Genomic DNA, 25,566 nt, shown 5'->3' on the forward strand with positions numbered 1-25,566 from the left:
CCAAATGGATCAAAGACCTAAATTTAAAGTCTAAAGTTATAAAACTTTAAGAATATAACAGGTCTGAATCATCATGACCTTGGATTTAGCAAGCACAAGCAACCAATGAGAAAAATGTATATACTGGACTTCATCAAAATTTAAAATCTGTATATCAAAGGAAATTATCAAGACAACTCACATTCATGAAAAAAAGACAACTCTCTGAATGGTAGGAAATATTAGCAAACCAAATATCTGACAGTGTTCTAGTATCTAAAGTTTCTCCAAAGAAGGTATGCAACAACCAACAAGCACAAGAAAAGATGTTCAACATTGCAAATCATAAGGAAAATGCAAATCTAACCCACAGTGAGGGACTAGGAGTATGGCTTAGTGGAGAGGGCTTGTCTAGAATGCACGAGACCTTGGGTTGGGTCCACAGCACTGCAAAAACAAAGAACGGTAACAGCCACAACAACAAAAAACCCCAAACCACAATGAGATACTACTTCACACCCACAGGGATCATTATAATAAAAATAATAATTAGGACTAGGGATGCGGCTCAGTTGTAGACTGCTTGTTTGGTCTTGGGTTCAATCCCCAATAGTACAAAATATTAAATAATTAAAAAACTGAAAATAAAGCCAGGTGCAGTGGCACACATGTGTAATCCCCATGGTTTGGGAGGCTGAGGCAGGAGGATTGCGAGTTCAAAGTCAGCCTCAGCAAAAGCAGCGTTAAGCAACTCAGTGAGACCCTGTCTCTAAGTAAAATACAAAATAGGGTTGGGGATGTGGGCTCAGTGGTCAAGTGCCCTTGAGTTCAATCCTGGGTCCCCCCCCCCACCAAAAAAAAAAAAAAAAAAGGAAAATAACCAGTTGTGTTGAGGATGTGAAGAAATTAGAACCCTCACACATTGGTGGTAGGAATGTATAATGGTATAGTAGGTATGGAAAAGAGTTTCATAATTCCTGAAAAAGTTAAACACAGAATTGTCATATGACCTAGCAATTCCACTCCTAGCTATATACTCAAGGTAAATGAAAACATATGTCCACACAAAAACTTGTTCATGAAGTTTGTGAATAGAACTGAAAGCAGTTCTATTAGCACAATAGCTAAAAGATGGAAACAACACAAATGTCCATCGAGGAATGAGTAGATAGACAAGTTGTGGTATATCTGGTATTTTTTCCTAAGCATTTTTTAAAAACCTAGTAGTTATTTCTTGTTGCATCATTGTCTTCACAGCCATGATTTCATTGGCTGTACATAATTGCTACCACATATCCAGTACTTTATTGAGCAATTGCCAGGGCCTTGCACCTGCTAGGTAAGTGCTCTACCACTGTGCTATATACCCAGTCTGTACCCCTATGTTTTCATCTTGTAAATAAAACTTCAATGAACATTTTTGGGAGTACTGGGGATTGAACCCCAGGCTACTTTATCACTGAGCCACATTCCCAGCCCTTTTTAAAATTTTTTATTTTGAGACAAATTCTCACTAAGTTGCTTAGGGGCCTTGCTAAGTTGCTGAGGCTGGCCTTAAACTTGCCATCCTCCTGTTTCAGACTCCCAAGTTACTGAGATTACAGGCGTGAGCCACTGCACCCGACTGATGAAGGTCTTTGAGGATATACATTTCCTACTTTTTAGAGTTTTCTTAAAATACAGTCCCAGAAATAGAAGTAGTGGGTTAAATCTATGAATATTTCTCTAACTTTGATAGTGCCTAATTTTGAGTGGTTGAGTCTTAATGAAGGATAGTTAGCCTGTATCTTTCCATCATCTCTAAAGGATTTGAGGACAGAGTTTATTACATGGCTTGCTGGAAGCACACTAGATGTATAAAATTTCCCTGACCTTATAACCATAGAAAATAGTTTCTGCTTCGTAGAGTGCACATGTGGGCAAAACTTGTAGGTGCATGGAAGCTCTTAGAATGGTGCCTAGCTGGGAGTAAGCACTCAGCTGTCATAGGTGATGATTCTGATCACTCTATAAAGGGCATGCAATTAGTTTGCTACTCTGATTCTTTGCAGATTCCTCATTGAAGTATCAGGGGTTGAGTTTTGGTTATAATCACTAGAAGACTGGCTTCTGACCACTATGAGATTTATTTTGCTTTATAAGTTTGTTTCTTTTCAAACACAGGTCAATGAAGAGAGCTACAAGGTCAAAAGTGTGCAGCCCATCTCTAGTGTATAAGGCCTGAGACATGAAAACCCCGTCTTTGAGTGGGCACCATAAGATGATGAAGGAATTTTGCAGTTGTGCTTGCTTATTTATACCTTGCTTGGTTTCAAAAAGAATGGGAGGCATTTATAGAGCTGCATATTATACGGTGCTTGGTGTCTAATAAGACTCATGGATGCTCCATGTTGGCCATTGTTGCTGATAGTAGCAGCAGTAGTCAAGGAGTATCAGTAATGAGATAAAAAAAATTAAATAGCAAAGAAAAATTGGGGAAATGATGGCCTGAAGCCAGCTAGCTGCTGGTAAGCATCCGGTAAAAAGTTCTGTTTATGCAATTGCTAAAAGTGGGTTATTAGGGCTGGGGATATAGCTCAGTTGGTAGAGTGCTTGCCTCACAAGCACAAGGCCCTGGGTTCAATCCCCAGCACTGCAAAAATAAATAAATAAATAAATAAATAAATAAATAAATAAATAAATAAAATTAAAAAAATTTAAAAAGTGGGTTATTGTTGAGCTTTCTAGAGGCCCAGGCAAATATTGGTTATATAATTCATGGGAAGCTTCAGGTAGAGTTCTCCTGTGGGGACTCATCAAGATGATATTTTGTGGATTGGGGATGTACCTCAGTGATAGAGTGCTTAGTGCAGTCTCCAGTGCTAAAAAAGAAAAAGAGGTATTCTGTGATGCAGAGGGCCACATCTTCAACCCCATCCCCTACTTCTGGATCCAGTCCAACAGAGACAGAGGGGCAGATGAAACTCCAAGGATGTGTCATACAGAGTATGGCTGACACTGGTACAAATCACATCCCAGTCTTAATTCCAACAGCAGATTAATAGAATGTCAAATTTTAAGCAGTGTTGAGCTCAAAGGGGGGGAAAGAAAAACTAGCTACTACATGTATCTTTTGGCTCTATGGGGTTACTAGCTAGATACAGAGTACCTCTTCTAATCCTGTTTCTGCAGCCATTCACAAAAAAAAAAAAAAAAAAAAAAAAAAAAAAAAAAAAAAGAAAAGAAAAGAAACATGGTGGTTATAGAAGTATCCAATTAGTAAAAAGATGGGTTCTGTCTCCACCCCCTGGTACTGGGGACTGAAACTAGAAGCATTTTAACACTGAGCTACATCCCTGCACTTTTTATTTATTACTATTTTTTTGTTTTTGTTTTTGTTTGTTTGGAACCTGGGATTAAACTCAGGGGTGCTGAACCACAAAGCTACATCCCGAGCCCTCTTTAAAAAATTTTAATTTTGAAACAAGGTCTCACTAAATTGCTGAGGCTGGCTTTGAACTTGCCTCCTCTCAACTGGAATTATAAGTGTGTGCCTCCATTGGCTAAGAAGATGGGTTCTGTTACATACTATAAAGGTGTAGTATTTGGAGGTTGGGGTGGTGGCATTTGTTTTTACTCAAGATCTGCCCACTAGGTTTGGTGAAAGCCTGCCTTTTAGAGGGGCAATCAAGTTGTACTGGCCTCAAGCTATTCTAGTTCCAGGTCGACCATCTGCTGGGCCTTCTTCCCTTTTGCTCAGAGGTCAAGGACTGTAACCTCAGAGGGTTTGAATCTGACTTTCTTCCTTCCATTTTCATTAACACCCATTGTATACCAAGCATTTTGCCTTCTAGGAATTGAGCTTAAGACCTTGCTAAGTTGCTGAGGCTGATCTAGAATTTTCCATCCTCCTGCCTTAGCCTCCTGAGTCCCTGGGATCACAGGCATGCACCGCCGTGCCTGTGGCTGCTATTCCTATTTCATGCTGAAGAAATTTAAGTTCAGAGAAATTACTTTGCCCAAGGATGCAAGCTGCTTTGAACTATGGCTTAATGCAGTCTGCAGGGACCAACATGAATTTGTATTTTCAAAATATAAAAAGAGGTGAAAAAAGAAAACCTCAAGTGGGCTTGGGTTGTGGCTCAGTGGTAGAGAGTTTGCCTAGCCTGTGTGAGGCACTGGGTTCGATCCTCAGCACCACATATAAATAAATAAATAAAGATCCATCAACAACTAAAAAAAAAAAAAAAAAAAGAAAACCTCAAGGAAGCTGAGCATGGTGACGTACACCATGCTCCCATGTTGTCCCAGCTACTCAGGAGGCTGAGATAGGGGGATTACTTGAGCTTAGGAATTTGAGACCAGCCTAGACAACATAGTAAAGACCCATTAAAAAAAAGAAAAGGCATGAAAAAACATAAAAAAAGTATATATAATTTATTGTCATGCAAAACTAAAAAGAACCAATAAAAAATCAAAAATATAGAAAAACAAAAAAAAATAGATGTATATGTATACACACACACACACACACATTCCCTGTATGGACATGATTTTCCTTATAGACGAAAGTGTACATAGTCTTGGAGCCTAGGGACATATCATGCTCTGGAGGGGTCCTTATGCTTTCTATGGGATGCTCACTGCCCTGACCTTGCCCACAGGAAATAACCTGATGCAAAGTGAACCACTCCACCAACAGGGAAGCTTTACAAAACCACTCACTTGCGGTCGTTCGGGGAAAGTCCCACACTGTCTCAGGGTTAGGGTGCTCAGAAGATGGGATAGGCAATGTCCTGCCTTCTCAAAACTTGAACCAGACAGAGGTTCATGACCAAAAGCAAGGAGGTGAGAAATTCCTCCCCGCAAACCTGCCCTCTTCTATGACTAATCCCTAGGGCTCAAGATCTGCGGAGAATGAAAGGAAGAAAGGACAGCCTGACCATGTTCTCCAGGCCTCCAAACTAATGGAGCCCTTTAGAGGCTCTAACATGGAACCATGTGGAAGTTGTTCAGAGGGACCCTGAGCAGGAAGAAATGGCCAGTAATGATGTCTGCTCTTCCAAGGACTCCACTGGTTGGGTGAAATGTCAGGCTTGCACATCAAAATGTGCTTTTATTGTATCTTTAAAATGCATACTCAATGCCTTTCTCTCTTTGTCCACCTCTTGCTTGGTTTCAGGGTCATAAGATCTTCAAGCAAGGTTGGGGTCCACTCTGGGGCAGTGGCACCATTCCTTATGGATTTTTATCCTGCTGTAGGAATTAGGTGACTTTGTACAGCCTCTTCAGCTCTGACTAACTAGACATCCATGTCTGTGACAGCCCGGTGGGATGAATGCTTTAGTCTGGGGTTATCAGAAAAAAGTTTCCCAAATCACAGATGCAGTGTGGGGAAGAAAGACCATGCATTTTAGAATCAGGGACCATGAGTTCAGAAGAGACTCTGACATGCACTCCATTATTAACCCCAGTTTCTTCATCCATGAAATGGGACTGATAAAGCTCGCTTCACAGAAGACCCTGTGGTTAGAGATAATAGAAATATGGTAGGTAAGGAATCTAGCAAATAGGAAGCACTCACCCACAAGCAGGTACTAGGATTGAACCCAGGTGTGCTCTATCACTGAGCTGCATCCCCTGTAATTATTAATTATTATTATTATTTTTGATTATTTTTATTGCTGTTAATTATTAATTATTATTATTATTTTTGATTATTTTTATTAGTACCAGGTATTGAACTCAGGGACACTTAGCCACTGAGTTACATTTTCAGTCCGTTTTATTTTTAATTTTGAGACAAGGTCTCTCTAAGTTGCTTAGGGCTTTGCTAATTGTTGAGGCTGGCTTTGAACTTTTTTTAGTATATGTGCTTCCCAAGCGAGCACATGGCTTTAAACTTTTGATCTTCCTGCCTCAGCCTACCAAGCTGCTGGGATTACAGGTATGTGCCACATCGCCTCCCATGACCTTTTATTTTTGCTGTGAGACAGGGTCTGGTTAAGTGCCCAGGCTGGTCTCAAACTTTCAATCCTCCTGTCTCAGCCTCCTGAATCTCTGGGATTATAGGCATGCATCACCATGTCTTGGTTCATGATCCTTATTCTCAGGTCACAAAACTGACCCTCCATCAACTGTCCTTTTGAAACAGTAAAAATGATGGCAATCACGATATCTCGGGGATGGGGTTGTGGATCAGTGGTAGAGCACTTGCCTAGCACGTGTGAGGCACTGTGTTCGATCCTCAGCACCACATAAAAACTAAACGAAATATAATTTAAAAAAAGAAAATAATGATATCTAGCATTTATTGAGCACTAATTATATGGCACTCTTCTAAGTGCTTTACACAATTTACACGTGTTAATTACAGCAACCCTTTGAAATAGATACGATTAGTTTACATATGAGGAAGCAGAGGTCAGCCGGATGGTAGTGCAGGCCTGTAATCCCAGTGGCTTGGGAGGCTGAGGCAGGAGGATCCCAGAGTTCAAAGCCAGCCTCAGCAACAGCGAGGCGCTAAGCAACTCGGTGAGACGCTGTCTCTGTATGAAATGCAAAATAGGACTAGGAATGTGGCTCAGTGGTCGAGTGCCCCGGAGTTCAATCTCCGGTACCCACCCCCACTCCACCCCACCCCCCAAAAAAGTGAGAAAAAACAAAAAAACAGAGGCTCAGAGGTTTAATAACTTAGAGGGGATCACAAGGATTTCCACGTGAAATATAAATCGGGCAGTCGGGCCCTGCCCTACAGGTGCAGGCCCTAGAATCATCAGGACGGTCCCCGAATGGACACAACAGACTGCTCTGCTCATCTCGGGAAGAAAGTGAACGAATTTCTCCAGAGAATGACTTAGCCCTCTGGAGCAGAAGGGGTTATTCCCACTGAGACGCCAGCCCCGGGCTCCTAGAGAGGCCCGATGTGGGCGGGAGCAGCGCGCGCTTCCTGCGAGTGGCGGGGACTCCGGGATTGCGACCCGCTGGCTCTCGGCTCCATGCTGGACACTTGGGCCAGGCTGCACGCCCGACTGAGGCCAGGGGGCCCCCATCCTGGAGGGTGACGGGAGGAGGCTCCCCCAGATCCTCCCTGCCCACCTGAACTCCAGAAAGGGAGGACGAGGAGCCGGGAGCGGAGGCCGGGGCGGCTCAGACCCCGGGCGCAGGGGGCGCAGGCAGCGGGGCGGGTCTCTCCGGGGACTTCGGCCGCCCTGAGGCGGGCCCAGGCGGCCGCCCGCAGCGGCAGGGACTTCTTCTGGGAGGACCCAGCCCGCTGCACAGGGCCCTTCAAGTGACACTGAGCCTTCCAGAGTCCCTCGGGTAAGGAACCATCGTTCCTCCACCTCCCAGGGCGGCCTGGCCGCCTCCTTGTGACCCTCATAACCGCCTTGCCGTGGTTCCGCCATCGGGTCATGGCGAGGTGTCCTTACGGGTTGTTTGATAAATGGTTTGTCCAAGGTCGCTCCGCCGCGGGGCAGCAGCCGAGTGGGACCTGTGCGGCGGTATTCAGCTTCGGGCGCAGCACCTCTCCACCAGGTGTCATGGCCCGATCCGGCTTCTCTACACCCAGCCGCCCTGAAACCACACTGGCTGGCCCTTCCCTTTCGCAGCTAGAGGACTCATTCTCAAATCGAAACCTGTTACCTTTCCTTACCAACCACTCTGAACCACTTCCCTGGTCTCCACCTTATCATACTTTTTAGTCTTCATCTTTTGCATCTAACCTGGCTTTCCAATCCTACTGCCACCATCTTTGGACCTCACTGTCACAAGCTTCTGTCACTAATGTAACCTGCCATCTTGACTGTTTCTCCCTTTTTTCACAGGCCACTTACGTAGAGGAGTCCCCAACCCTGAGTGGCTCCCTAGTTCTCACACACACACAAACAAACAAAAAACTTTTAATGATTTGCTCATTAAGTCCAAATCAACACTCCTGAACTTAGCGTTCAAGGTAATTTGAAAGCTGGCTCCAGTTTCCCTTTCTAACCTGACTCTTGGTTCCCTAAGTAGAGGGCAGATTCAACAGAAAAATGAGCATCAACTGGCCAGCAGAATTTCTTTTCTTTTTTCTTTTTTTTTTTAATTAGTTGTTGATGGACCTTTATTATATTTATTTATACGCAGTGCTGAGATTCAAACCCAGTGCCTCACACATACTGGGCAATTGCTCTACCACTGAACCACAAGCCCAGCCTTCAGAATTTCTTTTAAAATTTAAGTCGATATTTGTTTTAAATTCAGGAGATTTCATTCTTTAAAAAATCCAGATTTTCAGCTGGGTGCTATGGCCCACACCTGTAATCCCAGCTGTGAGAGAGACTGAGGACCTAGGTTCCTGAGTTCAAAGCCAATCTCAGCAATGGTGAGGTGCTAAGCAACTCAGTGAGACCCTGTCTCTAAATAAAATAAAAAAATAGGGCTGGGGATGTGGCTCAGTGGTTGAGTGCCCCTGAGTTCAATCTCCAGTACCCTCCCTCAAAATCCAGATTTCCACCAGGCACGGTGGTGGACCCCTGTAATCCCAGCAAATCAGGAGACTGAAGCAGAAGTAGTTCAAGGCCAGCCTTAGCAATTTACCAAGACTGTGAGCAAGTTAGAACTGTCAAAATAAAAAATAAAAAAGAACTGGGGATGTGGCTCAGTGACCCTGGGTTCAATCCCCAGTACAAAAATAAAAGTAAAATAAATAAAATAAAGCAGGGCAGGGCTACTTCTTGGGAGTGATATTGGCCAAGTTATATTATTGCATTGTATGCATGTATGAATATGTAACAACAAATGCCATCATTATATACAACTATAATGCACCAACAAAAAACATGAAAACAAAATTTACAGCTTTTTTTAAACAACAGTTCCAGAACACCTGGCCCATATTCTTGCATTCAGTAACTGGCTTAAGTTGGGAAGTGGCTGCCCCCTTTAGACAGGTCTATGTCTCCCAATTTGCCATAGTCCTCACCACTCCCAAGTACCTCCCATCTCTGAGCCTAAGAGTCAGCTGTTGTGTTTGCACTGATGTTTTTTATATAATAGTGAATACATCTGGAACTCATGTCTCTACCAAAAGTACACATGTGGAAGTTAGACCAAGAGGGATGGTGCGAAAGACAACTGGGAATGTACCCAGTTTCTTTAACTCATTTTATTTTCTTTTTTGGACCCAGTAGCTGTTTGAATCTGCCATTCCAGCCTTACAGGAATCAATATAGCTAGTTTAGATGCCTCACAGCTTTGCACATCTGCACCATCTTCTCCAGCAGGGTCCTGAGCTAGTTTTATTCTGTAAAGGCTTCCCAATCAAGAAACCATCCATCCATCATCCAGCTACCCACCTCATCAACACTTTTGGAGTCCAGGAACTAGGTTGGGTGGGTATGACAAGATCATTATCACCTCTCCCTTCTCTGGATTTCTGTTTCTGTGCTTAAGTCACAGTATTACAGTTAAATATAAGATAATAAATGTTATATAATGTTGTACTTGGTAGGTGTATCTGGTTAAATAGCATATTTGTCTTCTAGTTTATAAGACCTTTTATCTGTCTTTGCACTGCCCTAGTGACTAGCACAGTGCCTGGCACATAGTGAACATAGTGATGCGGGAGGAAATGGGCTGTAGCTAGGTGCCCAGACAAATTTTTGGTGCCACAGTTGGAAACAGCCCACCCACCCACCTGAGCCTTCATAGTACAGAGGAATAAAGAGGAAACCCCAGAAAATAGAGCAGAGGCCTTACTAGTCCTGAAAGCAGGAAACATGTCACGACCCAATGATTCTGCTCAGGATTCAGCCGAAGCTACCTCCAGAGCTTAGCTGTATCCACGTGACCTAGTGAGCAAAACACCAGCTGGATTCTGATTCTGAATTCCAAACTCTAGAATGACACCAAAGGTTGATAGTACTGAGGCACTCTCTCAGCCAAACACTTGCAAAGAGCTTCATAACTGTGACCTCCTTCTGGCTTCCATGCCACAATACTATGACTATGTCTATTCTGCAGATGAGAACGCTGAGGTTCCTGTGCCTGGGAGCTTGCCTAAACCCAAAGAGTGACAGACAGCCAGGATTTCAAATGCACACAGACCCATTCCAGGGCCCCCATGCTCCTTTAAAACATTGAGGACTGGGGTTGTGGCTTAGTGGTAGAATGTTTGCCTAGCATGTGTAGGGCACATTAAGGGATGATGAGGGATGCTGGGCAGGACTCAGAATTGTCAGATTATTCAGGTTCTTGGTGGTGCCAACCCCCAGCTCCTTTCCCTCAATTTTCTCTACCATCCTTCTTTAACTCCCCCCCCCCCCAAGAGAGATCAAAAAATATATCATCAGAAGTAAGAAAACATTATGGGCTAGGGAGATAGCTCAGTTGGTAAAGTGCTTGCCTTGCAAGCAGAGGGCCCTGGGTTCGCTCTCCAGCACCGAAAAAAAAAAAAAAAAAAAAAAAAAAAAAAAAGGTAAGAAAACATTACAAAGTCCAAAGAGAACACTTCAGATTTTTATGATTTTATTTTATCAAACTGATGATGTAGCTTCAAAGTCTAGAATAACAAGCCTATATATTTTTAAAATATTTTTAGTTGTAGGTAGACAAGATATCTTTATATTGTATGTGGTGCTGAGAATCGAACTCAGTGCCTCACACATGCCAGGCGAGCACTCTACCACTGAGCCACAATCCCAGTCCACAAGCCTACATTAACAGAGGGAAATCATGAGAGGAAGAATCTGCTTCCCAAAGAAAGGGCAGAGAGGGAAACCATATATTTATTGAATACCTATTGTATACCAGGGACTGACAGATGCTTTCATATTATGTCTTATAGAATACTTATAAATATGAAAGTATTATCCTATTTCACAGAAGAGGGAAGTGAAGCCTTCAAATGTTATGTAATTTTTTAAGCACTAAGCTGACACTGAGGGGGAGAGCTTGGATCAGATACCAGTCCTGGTGGTCACAAAGTGCCTAACACTTACCCTCTGTGTCTCTGTATGAAATGGTCCAGACAAAAAAACCCATGAGTTTTAGGGCTACCACCCTAGTGATGACTGCCTAAATGTTATCCTAGGCTTTCTCTTCTTGTACTTCAGTGTTCTTTTAGATGGGTCTGTGGAAGGAAAAAATCAATGCCTCCTAACCACAAACAGGTAGGTTTTACAAAATATCCTTGTAAAACTTTTATCACAAAAGTACCTGGTCATTAGTTCATTCATTCATTTATTCATTCAATAAACACTTATTAAGGATTTACTCTGGACTCTCTTATGCACTGTAGGTATAGTTATTTAACAAAACATGTAAAAGGTTAAAAAAAAAATCCTGCCCTTCACAGCTTAAATTCTACTAAGGCAGACACATAAAAACAAAACAAAAAAGTAATGAGAAAATAAAGTGAGAAAGGAAGATAGGAAATGTGGGGATCAGGGCAAATGTCCAAAATTTGAATAATTTGGCCACTGGGTCTTCTCTGAGAAGGTGGACTTTTAGTGAAGACATAAAGGAAGTAGATATTTAATACCTGGCTACAGGAATAAACAAATTTTCTTTCTTTTTTTCCCCCTTATACCAGGGATTGAACCCAGGGTCACTCTACCGAGCCACATCCCCAGCACTTTTTAATTTTTTATTTTGAGACAGGGTCTCACTAAGTTGCCCAGGTTGGCTTTGGACTCGTGATCCTCCTGCCTCATTCTCCTAAGCTGCTGGGATTACAAGGCATGTGCCACTGAGCCTGGCAAGAATAAACTCTTAAAATGATGCTCACTCCAGGAACTCCTCCAGAAAAGAAACCACAAAGAAAGCTACTTCCACATGATAAGCCATCCCTGAAGTGGTCCTGAAGCAAGAAAAATCACAAAAATGGAAGTTCTTTTCACCATTCCCTTTGTTCTTTGCGATTTTTCCCTAGGAAGTTTTTCACTCCTCTGACTGTATGCTGGAGATGGACAGACTCAGAGATTTGGAAAACCATCTATAGGGCCAGAAGGTCCAGAATAGCACCCCAGATCTCCCAAGAGTGAAAGAGAAGAAACAAAAACACGTGGTTCTTTTTATTTTTGTTTTCTGGGATGTTGCTTTTGATGTAACAGCTTTACTGAGATGTAATCACATTTCATATTCTTCATCTACCTAAAGTGTAAAACACACTGATTTTTAGTATATTTACAGTTGTGCAGCCATCACTATAATTGATTTTAGAACATTTTCATCTTGGCACTGGGCACTTTGGGATAAAAGTTTATTTTCATCCAAAAAATTTTGCGTCTGTTAGCTGTCACTTCTTGTTTCTTCTCAGTCCCATCTCCACCTCCACCACCAAGCCCTAGGCAACAGCTAATGTACTATCTCTGTAAATTTGCCTAAACTTGACATTTTGTATAAATGACACATACTGTTTTTTGCTTTAATTGGCTTTTCCCCCCTTTGCTTTTTTTGGAAGGTGGATGAGTGATCAATTAAGATTATGTGAAGGTGTGCTTGGAGCCTCTTTTGGAAGGGACAAGAGTAACAGGAAAAACAAAAAGAGATCTGTTTTATTTTTTGTTGCTCTATTTTTGCTTTGAAAGTCACCCTAAATGTAGGCAGGATAGAAATCATAAGTAAGCCAGGAGTGATGGTGCATGCCTGTAATCCCAGCAACTCTGGAGGCAGCAGGAGGATCCCGAGTTCAAAGCCAGCCTCAGCAATTTAGTGAGGCCCTAAGCAACCCAATGACACCTGGTCCCTAAATAAAATAAAAAAAGGGGCTGGGGATGTGGCTTGGTCGTTAAGCACCCCTGGGTTCAATCCCCAATATCAAATAGGAAGAAGAAAAAAAAAAAAAAAAAAAGAAAAGAAAAGAAATCCTAAGTAAATGAAAGTGGGAAGTGCTGCAAATTAAATTGTTCCCATTTCTGTGGGCAATTTTCTTTCCCTGTTTTTATACATTGCCTTCTGTTTGCTAACACTGTGTAAAGGAACTAATCATGAAGTTGGACAACCTGGGTTCTTTAAAAAAAAATTTTTTTTTTAAATTAGTTGTTGATGGACCTTTATTTTATTTACTCATTTATATGTGGTGCTGAGAATCAAACCCAGTGCCTCACACATGCTAGGCCAGTGCTGTACCACTGAGCCCAGCCCCAACCTGGGTTCTTTATATTGTGACTCAGCTGCCGTTCAATTTACTCTTCTGCAAAATGAGGGGATTAAAACATAGTGGCCACACCACTGTCTTCTCCAGCAGCATCTCCTGAGTTGCAGTCACCATCTTTCAGGGATCTGTTGATAGTCCCTATTTTATTTTTAACTGCCAACCTAGACTTGACTTTTCTACTCTAGAAGTTAAGCTTACAGAAAGTGCAGGTGGCTGAGAAGATGTGAATTACTAACGATTTGTATAACAATATCAAACATTTACAAAAAACTTACATTATCAAAACTGTTTGCTAGAAAGGGCCTTAGAGGACATCTAGTCCAATGCCTACACAATATGAAAAGGAAACAAGCCCAGAAATAGGATGTAATTTAATCAAGGCATCCAGCAAGTGAGTGCCAGGGCTGGAGTCAGTTTTAGGCTTCCCCATGCTTATTCATTTACATAAGAGGAAGCCCAAGCCTCCAAGAAGTCTAAGGAATTCTATAAGAATGGGACTTGTCAACCAACCTCGGTGATTTAGTGAGACCCTGTCTCAAAATAAAAAATTAAAAGGACTGGGGGGTGTAGCTCAGTGGTAAAAGGCCTCTGGTTTCATTTCCCAGTACCAAAAGAGAAAAAGGGAAAAAAAAAAAAAAAAAAAAAAAAAGGACTGTAGACGGACAGGATCCTTGAAGATCACCTGGTGAGTCCCATTCCTCTTTCAACAGGCTTAGACTAGGGTCCGAGGTTTCTCGGAATTTCCTGGACCTCGATCCTCCGAGCTGGCAATGCGCGTGAATGAACAACCCGGAGGGGTCCCAGGAGCAGAGGCATCTTTCCCAGGGCCGGGCCGCGACGATTACAACGGGCAGGGCTCGGGTGTCCGCGCCGTCGAGGACCAGTCTCCAACCTCCTCGGCCAGGCCCAGCGCTTGGGGGCCCAGCGCTTGGGAACCCGGTCCCCGCAGCCAACGGCTTAGGGCGCTGAGCGCGCCCGGGTTGAGGGCGTGGTCTTACGACAAGCCACTCCCAGGCCACGCCGTGCTAGGGGTGGGGCCAGGTGGCCCCACCCCTCCCCCTCAGCTTTTCGCGGCGGAAACTGTGCGGTGACCCAGGCAACCGCCGAAGCTAACCGCTCACCTACGAATTGCCTGCCATCCGCCCGTTTGGAAACAGCCGTTCGCGAAGTCAAGGTCCTTTAAGGGACAAAGAGAACAAGGAATTTAACTGGTTAGTTGAGTAGCATAAGCTTGTAATTGAGCAGAGGAAAAGGATTACGCGGACCGAAAATTCGGTGTCTCCAAAATACCTGCTGTCAGAGGTGTGCAAGAAGCCCAAGAATGCCCGTGGCCTGGGTCCCACTACCTGCTGTTGTTAGTAGTCTTTTTTTAGTAGATAGGCGTTTGATTTTTACATTTAACGTTTTTAAAAATGTATCATATATAATGATAGTGGTAGATGGACAAAATACCTTAATTAAAAAATACATTTTTAGTTGTAGATGGACACAATACCTTTATTTTTACATGTGCTGAGGTTAGAACCCGGTGCCCCACACGGGCAAGGCGAGTGCTCTACCACTGATCCACAATCCCAGTCCTGCATTTAACATTTATTGAGCACCTGCCACGTGTGAGGCACTGTTAGAAGGTCTGAGGCTCAGTGAAGGAAACAGATTCCTGCATTCTTTTTTTCTTTTCTTTTCTTTCTTTCTTTCTTTTTTTTTTTTAAGTTGTCAGTGGACCTTTATTTTATTTAAGGATCGATCCCAGGTCCTCACACATACCAGTCAAGCATTCTACCACGGAGCCACAACCCCAGCTCCAGATTCCTGCATTCTTGAAGGTTACATTCTAACAAAAGAATGTCATACATTATATGGTGTGTTAGAAGGTGGTTACAAGGTTTGGGTGAGAAAGAAGTAGGGCAGATCACATCGTTAAATAGGAGGCCAGGTTAAACACCAGTGGGAAAGTAAGATCTGAACAAAGAATTGGAGAAGGCTGGGAGAAGAGCATTTCGGGCTGAGAGAATAGTTGACACCAGCAAAAAAAAAAAAAAAAAAAAAAAAAAAAAAAAGAGTGGCTTGGAGAGAGGAGAAGGTGAGAGTACAGATTTTGCAAGGTCCTGTATGCATAACTGTTACTCAGGAATGGGGAGCATTGCAGGATTTTGAGCAGAATGACACCATCTGACTTATGTTTTAAAATAATTGCTCTGGTTGCTGTGTTGAAAACCGATGGAAGAGGACATTGACAGAAGCAGGGAAGCCTGCTAAAATGTTAGTGCAACAGTGCATATTTCAGGGTGCAGGAGATGAAGATAGCTTGGACCAGGTTAGTAGTGAAAGGTGCTCATATATATGTAGATCTATCTAGATATCTGATATATCGATATATCTAAATATATAGAGATCTATCTATATATCTACATCTATCTATCTATCTATATATATTTTTTTTGGGGGGGGTACTGTGAATTGAACTGAAGTTCTCTTACTATGCTTGAGTGCTCTGCCACTATGCTACACCCCCAGCCATTTTTATTTTATTTTGAGACAGGGTCTTGCTAAGTTACCAGGGCCTTAAACTTGTGATCTTCCTGCCTCAACCTCCTTAGTAGCACAATTACATGCATTTACCACTACTGGCTGAAAGTGGTTAGGCTGAATGCATTTTGAAGGTAGAGCCCACAGGATTTCCCAAAAGATGAGATAAAGAGAGGAATTAAGAATTTCTGTTGATCGTGGTGGCATACACCTATAATCCCAGCAGCTCAGGAGGCTGAGACAGGAAGATCATGAGTTCAAAGCCAGCCTCAGCAAAAGTGAGGTGCTAAGCAACCCAGTGAGACCCTGTCTCTACATAAAATACAAAATAGGGCTTGAGATGTGGCTCAGTGGTTGAGTGCCCCTGAGTTCAATCCCCAGTATCCCCTGCAAAAGGGAATCTCTAAGTGGGTCTGGTGGTCTGTGACTGTAGTCCCAGATACTTGAGAGGCTGAGGTAGGAGGATTGATTGAGCCCTGGAGTTCTGAGCCAGACTGAGCCATATATCAAGATCCCATGTTAAGGGGCTGCAGTTGTAACTCAGTGGAAGAGCATGTGTGAGGCACTGAGTTTGATCCTCGGCACCACATAAAAATAAATAAATAAAATGAAGGTGTTGTGTTCATCTACAACTAAAAAAATAAAATAAAAAGATCCCATCTCAAGAAAAGAAAGTCCCTTTAAGGATTTGGTGTGAGCAATTAAAGGGGCATTTGACATCAATTGAAATAGAAAAGGCTAGGAGTGGAGGAGCAGGTGTGGAGACTCAGGAAAATAAATATTTATAATATTTTGCAAATAGAATCTTTTAGTCAGAGAAGCATAAATTTAACCAGAGCATGTAACAAGGTTTGCTAATTTAGTTGAGGGTCAAGAAGGTGTTCTCTCACCCCATATGGATGATGTGTGTGAAGCGGGTGGGTAATGGAGATTGAACTCAGAGTTCTTTACCACTGAGCTACATTTCCAGCCCTTTGTATTTTTTTGAGACAGAGTCTTGCTAAATTGCTTAGGCTCATCTTGAACTTGCAATTCTCCTGCCTCAGCCTCCCCAGCAGCTGGGATTGCAAGTACCCTGTGAGACCAAAGGAATTTTTAAAACAGGCTTAATATACAAAGAGAAGTTGAGAGCAGCCAAGAGATAATGGAAATTTTTGAATGCTTTCTGGTGCAAATTGGTGGCCACTCAGACCCATTTGCTCACTGAAAACAGTAAGATTGCAGGATGAAGGGGCTTTGTACAACAGCCGGAGCAGTTGAGAGTTCAACTGCAAGTTTCAAAGATGCTGCCCAAAGGAAAGAAAAAAGTGGTTCTGGAAGAGGGGGAGGGAAGGGAAGAGCAGCCTCTGGAAGTGACAGTGATGATAAGAAGGCTCAGGATTCTGAAGATGGTGGCAATGTAAGAAAAGTCAGACACATTCAGTTGAAAAACATGGCAAAATCGTGGAAGCCATGGAAAAGTTAAGGTCTGGAATGAGGTTCAATGACATGGTTGCACAGTAGAGTAAGGATAAAGCCAGGCAAGGGTTAACTTGGGTTGGATGACCAGAGGATTCATATTAAGCACTAATATTTGCCTTGCCTGTAAGTAGGATGGATAAGCCTGTGTTTACAGACCCTCTAGCTAAGACAAGGAAGAAAATAAAATCATGTAAGAGACTTAAAAAAGATATATGTAGAGGCATGGAATGTAGTTCAGTGGTCGGGCACTTGCTTTGAATGCTCAAGGCCCTGGGTTCAATCCCAGTACTGCAAACACACTCACACACACACAGGAGTAGTAAGGAATCACCAGGCTAAATCTAAGTGAAAGTGTGAACCCAGAGAGAATCTAAGCACTTATTCTGTGACCCCAAAGGCATTTGCCAAACCAGGTGAACATGCACTGGTGCAAGTGGATAGGTGAATGTAAGCAGGCATTATAGAACAAAGAACTAGCCCTGGGTCTGCTGAGTGATTAAGAGATGTCCCTTGACCAAGGCTGGGAGCCCAAAGCAGTAGAACAAGAGTAATTTGACCCAGGTTCCTTGCCACCTCAGGGGATTGGAAAAAAAAGGTTCCTGGTGAGGAAGAAAGAAGGAGAGGGAAGAAATTTTTTCTGAGATGTTGTGATGACACACCAGCCCTGGGGTGGATATGTAGCTCCAGATTATATCAATTTTGCAGTTAAAAATACCCTTAAGCGGGCTGGGGGAGATAGCTCAGTTGGTAGAGTGCTCACCTTGCAAGCACTAAGGCCCTGGGTTCGATCCCCAGCACTGAAAAAAAAAACAAACAAAAAAAACCGAAAACCCTTAAGCTATAAGTTTAAAGTGTCTGCAAAAACAGGACACTGCGGTGTGCACTTGTAGTCCCAGCTCCTCTGGAGTCTGAGGCAAGGGTTGGCAAGATCAAGGTCAGACTGGGCAACTTAGTGAAACATTGTCTCAAACAAAAACAAAAAAATGAACCATGAAACGAAAATAGAGTGCTTGCAGACTGGCTGCCTTTAGATAACTAGAAGAAGCAAATACAAATCTTGCAAAACATTTTCAAGGAGAATATAAAATCAAAATATCCACATAGAGAAATAAAAGAAAGCAGAATCTGACATGCGAACACTTAGTATATTGGAATTATATTTAAATGATAAAATATCTGATTATATTGTTGAAAGAAATAAAACATGGGCTTGAAAAATATTTGTAAGGAACAAGAAACAACATTAAATGACCTATCAGATCTGAAAAGAAACAGATAAAACTTTTTTTTTTTTTTTTTTTTTTTTTTTTTTAGAACTGGGAATTGAACCCAGGGGTGCTCTATCTCTGAACTATATCCATAAACCTTTTTTCTTTTTTAATACACACACACACACACACACACACACACACACACACACACACATTTTAGTTGTTGATGGAACTTTACTTATATGAGGTGCTGGGAAATGAACCCAATGCCTCACAGATGCTAGGTAAGCACTTTATCACTGAGCTACACACCCAAGCCCACATAAACCTTTTAATATAAAATTGAGACAAGGTCTTCCTAAGTTATGAAGGCTGGCCTTAACTTGCAACCCTCCTGTCTCAGCTTCCCATGTTTCTGGTAATCACCATGCCTGACCCAAATGGAACTTTTTAGAAATTAAACACAATAATTGAAATTTAAACTCAATAGAATGGAACATCTTTATCTGATAAAAGATATACCTATAGACAAGTTCACAATTGTGAAACATTGAATGCTTTCTTTCCAAGATTGTGAACAAATCAAAGATGTCCACTCTCACTACTTCTGTTTAACATTGTACTGAAATTTTTAGCCAGTGCATTAAGACAAGAAAAAGGAAATACATAAGAATTAGAAAGGAAGAAGCAAAATCTATAAAATTACTAAAACTGATACATTAATTTGGCTCTGGAATACAAGTCAATATGCAAAAATCAGCTTTATGTTTTTCAGTTGTAAATTTTCAGCTGTAAATTTTAGCAAAAAATGGAAAACAAAATTTAAAGGATGTCCACATTACTACTCTCATTTAACAAAGTGCTATAAGTTTTAGATAGTATAATAGGGCAAGAGTAGAAATAAAGAGGCATAAAGATTGGAAAAGAAATAAAACTCTAACCATTTGTAGATGACATAATTGTCTATAGAAAAAAAAAATGAAGGGATTTACCAAGAAAAATACTACAGGGTGGAGATATGACTCAGTGATAAAGCTTCCCTAGCATGTATAAAGCCCTGGGATCAATCCTGGTACCACAAAAGACAAAAACAAAACAAAACAACAACAACAACAACAACAAAAACTCCTAGAACTAATGAATTCACCAAGGTCTAGGGATTTAAGATGAACATGTTCAAAAGCACTTATATTTATTTATACTAGCAATGAACATGTGGACATTGAAATGAAAAAAATACAATATCATTGCCAGGTGTGATGGTGCACAACTGTAAACTTTGTGACTTGGAGGCTGAGGCAGGAGGACTGCAAGTTTAAGGCCAGCTTCAACAATGTAACAAGACCTGCCTCAAAAAAATTTTTTTAGAAGTGCTAGGAATGTAGCTCAGTGGCAGAGTGCCTTTGGGTTCAATACTCAGCATGGGAAAAAATCATCTGCAATCTCTTAAAGTATGAAAAAAAGAAATAACCTAATAATTAGTAACCAATAAAACATATACAGGACTTCTATGACCGAAACTTTACAACATCAATGAAAAGAAATCAAAGGAGAAATCTGTAAATGGAGAGAAATTAAAAAGGAACAGAAGACTCAATCATTATTCCCTATCTGGTGCATAGATTTAATGGAGTTCCTATCAAAATCCCAGCAATACTTTTTTTGTAATAGAGATAAGATTATTCTAAAATTTATATGAAAAGGCAAGGAAAGTAGATGAGCTTGAACAAAAATTGAAGAATGAAGAATAAAGGGGGCCAGGTTGTAACAGTGGTAGAGCGCTTGCCTAGTATGTGTGAGGCACTGGGTTCAGTTCTCAGTAACACATGTAAATAAATAAAGGTCCATCCACAACTAAAAACATATTTTTTGGAAAAAGAATAAAGAGGAAGGAATCATTTTCCAGATGTTTTATCTAAAGTTAACCAAGACTGTGGAATGGAATACAGAACCTGGAAGTAGACTCACACAAATATTCCCAACAGTTTTTTGTTTTTTGCTATTGTTGTTGTTTAAGATGGAAAAACAATTAATTGGGGTGTTATGGTTTAGATGTCCCTGAAGAGCTCACATGTAAAACAGTGGAAGCAGGTTCAGAGGAGAAATGATTGGGTTGTGAGAGTCTTAATCAGTCAATCAATCCCCATAAGTATCAGCTGAGTGGTAACTGAAGCAATGGGGTGTGGATGGAGGAGATGGGCATTGGGGGCGTGGCTTTGGGGTATATATTTGTATCTGGCACGTGGGAGTCTCTCTCTGCTTCCCCATCACCATGATGTGAGCTGCTAGCTCCATGACCCTCTCCTGCCATGATGTTCGGCCTCACCTTGAGCCCTGAGGAATGAAAGTGGCCTTCTATGGACTAAGACCTCTGAAACTGTGAGCCTCAAATAAACTTTTCCTCCTTGTTCTGGTCAGATCTATTAGTTGCAACAGTGAAAAAGCTGACCCAAATATAGGCCTTTTTCAACAGATGGTATAGTATAATTCAACATGCATAGGAAAAAAGAAAAATTATTTCAAAATGAATTATAGAATTAAAAGTAAAATGTAAGAACTAAAACTTTGAGAAAAAATGGGAAAATCATCAGGATCTAGTGCTAGACAGAGTTATTTGACAAAGCATGAGTCATAAAGGAAAAGGGTGATATATTGAATATTACAATTATCAACTTTTAAAAACAGCTTTATTGAGCTATGTACAATATAATTTACCCATATATACATACTATGTACTTTAAGTATATAGTTCAATGGTTTTTACAATACACTATTAATGTAAACTTTTGGGGGGCGTTCTCAATCACTGAGCCACATCCCCAGCCCTATTTTGTATTTTATTTAGAGACAGGGGCTCACTGAGTTGCTTAGCACCTCATTTTTGCTGAGGTTGGCTTTGAACTCAAGATCCTTCTGCCTCAGCCTCCTGATCCACTGGATTACAGGCATGGGCCATTGCACCAGGCAACTTTCTATTTTAACTATTTTTAAATTCAACAGTACTAATTACATTTACTGTGTGGTGCAACCACTGAGCTGTACTTGTTATGGGGTTTGTTATCCCTGTGTAGTGAGATCACTAGAGACTAAAGTAGGAAAAAAGTTTATTTTGGGGAAAAAGAAAATACAGACTGACGTCAGGACCACCACTCCAATTAAGGGGAGCAGTAGTGGAGAGTGACTTCAGCAAGCTGGTTTTTAAAGTGAAAACCACAAAAAAAATCTTGGCAGACTCACAATAGGGGTCTTTCTTTTTTTCTTTTTCTCATGGAATACAAACAGCAAGCTTCAGTTTATCTATTTCAGGCTGCACCTGGCAGGTTAGGAGGGCAGGCTAGGCGGGGGAGCTAGACTATCCATATCTGAAACCAGCAGCTTCTGGGTTCAGAGGGATGGGTTGCTTCACAGAAATGGTCACAATGTCCTTAACTCATGGCCACATTATTTTATCTTGGGTATTTCTGTCCTTGTATTTACCACAGTCAGCACAACTCAAAGATTTTATTCATGCCCATTTTGGTTTGGTCAATCTTACCTAGATATATTTGTCTTATATCAGAGGGTCTCTACCTTTTTCTTTTTATAAGTGGGTCTCTACTCTTTCACAGTACTCCCAGTCCATTTTACTTTGAGACACGTCTCCATAAGTTGCCTAGGCTGACCTTGAACTTGTGATCCTCCTGCCCCAACCTCACAAGTACCTGGGATTACAGCTGTGTGCCACCACTTTTTTTTTTTTTTTTTTTTTTTTTAAATCACACCAGACAGAAGCTCTGTGTTGTGTTTGAAGGTGTCCTTTCCAAAATTGAGATGTTGAAACTGAATGGCCAATGTGACAGTATTGAAAGGTCGGGGCTTTAAGAGGCGATGAGGTTTTGAGGACTCCTACCTTGTGAATGGGATTAGGTGCCTTTATAAAAGATCTTGGTGGAAGGAATTTCTCTTTTTGCTCTTCTGCCATGTGAATATGAAGTGTTCCTACCCTTTGGAGTACTCACTCTTCCAGGCATCAACACATGCTGGCAGTCCTTAATTCTGGGCTTCCTAACCTCCAGAACTATGAAAAATAAATTTCCATTCTTTATGAGTTACCTAGGCTCCGGTATTTTTTTATAGCAGCACAAATTAGCTAAGACACTGTTCAACTCTAGAGCTGTGAAAGCCCCAGCACAGTGATCCCAAGTTCTCGTCCCAAGGAAAGAACTTGGAGAGGATTTGGACATTTTATGACTCACGCACTCCATGGTGACAGCAGGCTAGGACCATGGAGGGCACGATGCACTTACAAGCTGGGGGAATAGATACACAGGATGGGTTGCGTGCCAGCTGTGCCTGTGAGTTTCTTCAGATGTTTTATGAGGACATGCTTTACTTCAAAGCCAAGGTTCTTCTGCTTTGATCCCCATCCTGAAGATTGGAGATAAGGAAAGTGGCCAGTTTGCCTCCTCCTTACCCTCCCTTCTAGCACATTCTTTGAAGTCCTTCTTACCTCCTGGAACAAGCATTCCTAGGCACTGACCAGTGTTAAACTCTGCAGACACTCTAAGTAAGAACTCCCCATGTTTCCCTCCTGTCAGGTATAGGTTACCCTTTGGTGATCTTTAATCTCCTTTGTCTTTTTGAATTTGTTTATTCTAAGTACCTCATATAAGTGGAATGATAAAATATTTGTGCTTTTGTCTCTGGCTTATTTCACTTAGCCAGATTGATCCATGTTATAGCATTTATCAGAAGGAACTTCATTTTTTTTAATTGCTGAAAAATAATTGTATATAAGTATATACCACATTCCTCTCTTCATCTGTTGATATGCTTGGTTCCATCTTTTGGCTATGTGGATAATGGTGCTTGAACCTTGGCACACAAGTATCTAAGTCCTTGATTTCTATTCTTCTGAGTGGAATGTTAGGCCATATGGATATTTAGTATTTTGATGAACTATTAAACTGCTTTTGGTAACGACTGCAGCATTTTACATAGCCCCAGGCAATATACAGGGTCACACTCCCCCCCACCCCACCCCAATCAAATCCGGGGCTTTACAGACATTCCAGGCACTTGCTCCACCACTGAGCTATTATATCCCCAGCCCCCAAGGATTGTAATTTACTCAATCCTTGCTAACATTTTTCATTTTTGTTTTAATAACCGGCCTAATGTGTGTGAAGTGGAATTTGATTGTGGTTTTTATATACTTTCCCCTAATGATGCTGTGCATCTTTTTCTTGTGCTTCTTGGCTGTTGTCTTCAAATCCTTTTCCATTTTTAAATTGGGGTTTCATTTTGTGGTCTCTGAACTGTAGAAAATCCTTATATATTCTAGGTATTAATTCTTTATCAAACATGATTTAAAAATATTTTCTCCCATTTAGTGAGTTGTTTTTTCACACACTCTGTCTTTTGCCCCTCATTAAGCTTTTGTTTTCATGGGTCAAGATGTTTCCATTAAAAAGTACTGATTTCGGAACTAGGGAAGCAGCTCAGTGGTGAAGTGCCTGCCTAGCATGTGCCAGGTCCTGAGTTCAATTCAGCACCACAAAAACAAAACATCATCAATAAAAAATGCTTGCATCCTCATTTCTTTTAAAAAAAAAAGTACTGATCTAAAAAACTATTAACTTAAGAACTGGGGCTGTAGCTCAGTGGCAAAGTGCTTGCCTAGCATGTGTGAGGCACTGGGTTCAATCTTTAGCACAACATAAAAATAAATAAAATAATTATAAAAAAACCCCTAATAATTGAAAACTGCCATACAAAAAAACCAAATAATCCACAAAGCATTCTCCTTTCCTTCTGAAGGTTTTACATGCATTATCATCATTGACCAGTCTTTTACTATTAAACTTAAATGGTCAATTGAGACAAACAATTGAGGGACTGTTCTGCCACTGATTAAGACTGGTGGCAGCTGGGCGTGGTGGTGCAGACCTATAATCCCAGTACTCAGGAGGCTGAACCACGAGGATCTCAGTTCAAAGTCAGCCTCAGCAACTTAGTGAGGCCCTAAGCAACTCAGTGAGATCTGGATATAGCTTAGTGGGTAAGTCCCACTGGGTTCAATCCCTGGTACAATTAAATTAAAAAAAAAAAAAAAAAAAAACAAACTGGGGCAGCAGGTGTTTGGGGTAATATTCACTTATCTTTTGGGGCAGACTTGGTGAATTTGCCAGCTCCAGCAGCCTTCTTGTCCACTGCTTTGATGACGCCCACAGCAAATGTTTGCCTCATATCATGAAGAGCAAAATGACCCAGAGGAGGATAGACAAGCTCTCAACACACATGGGCTTTCCTGGAACCCTAACAACAACGTCAGCATCACCAAATTTCAAGAATTTAGGACACCTTCCTGCTTCTTACTAGAATAGCAATCTTTTTCTTTCTGCTCAGCAAACTTGCAAGCAATATGAGCTGTGTGACAATCCAATGCAGGGGCATAGCCAGCCCTGATTTGGCCTAGGTAGTTCAGGATAATCACCTGAGCAGTGAAATCAGCTGCTTCCCCTGGTGGGTCATTTTTTGTAGTCACCAGTGATATTGCTATGACAAACATCTTTGACAGACACATTCTTTAAAAAAATTTTTTGTTCTTTTTAGTTATACATGCCAGAACAGTGTATTTTGACATATCATACATACATGGAGCATAACTTCCCATTCTTGTGGTTGTACATGGTATGGAGTTACAATGGTAGTGCATTCATGTTATGAATATAGAAAATTATGTCAGATTCATTCTACTGTCTTTCCTATTCCCATCCCTCTTCCTTCTCTTCATTTCCATTTGCCTAATCCAATGAACTTCTATCCCCTCCCTTATTGTGTGTTAGCATCCGCATATCAGAGAGAACATTCAATCTTTGGTTTTGGGGAATTGACTTATTTTGCTTAGCATGATAGTCTCCAGTTCCATCCATTTACCAGCAAAAGGCATAATTTCATTCTTCTTCATGACTAATATTCTACTGTGTATATATACCACATTTTCTTTATCCACTCATCTGTTGAAGGGCACATAGGTTGGTTCTATAACTTAGTTATTGTGAATTGAGCTGCTATAAACATTGATGTGGTCGTGTCACTGTAATATGCTGATTTTAAGTCCTTTGGGTATATGCAGAGGAGTGGAATAACTGGGTCTAATGGTGGTTCCATTCCAAGTTTTCTGAGGAATATCCATACTGCTTTCCAGGTTGGTTGCACCAATCTGTATTTCCACCAGCATGTATGAGTGTACTTTTATCCCCACATTCATTGTTACTTATATTC

At 41.3% G+C, this 25,566-nt stretch overlaps 1 long non-coding RNA gene across 2 annotated transcripts in view; it reads left to right on the forward strand.

Annotated features, from left to right (window-relative positions):
• The first annotated feature begins 6,786 nt into the window (after positions 1 to 6,786).
• The window catches only part of LOC306649734, a 42,166-nt gene continuing 23,386 nt past the window's right edge, over positions 6,787 to 25,566 (forward strand). For both annotated transcript variants that reach the window (XR_013760700.1, XR_013760701.1), the window contains exons 1-3: positions 6,787 to 7,291; positions 13,816 to 14,310; positions 15,327 to 15,416. This is a non-coding gene — a long non-coding RNA (uncharacterized lncRNA). The remainder of the gene's footprint in view (positions 7,292 to 13,815; positions 14,311 to 15,326; positions 15,417 to 25,566) is intronic.

The sequence above is a fragment of the Sciurus vulgaris genome (assembly GCF_902686455.1).
Source record: "Sciurus vulgaris genome assembly, chromosome: 18".
In the NCBI taxonomy this organism is placed as follows: Eukaryota; Metazoa; Chordata; class Mammalia; order Rodentia; family Sciuridae; genus Sciurus; species Sciurus vulgaris.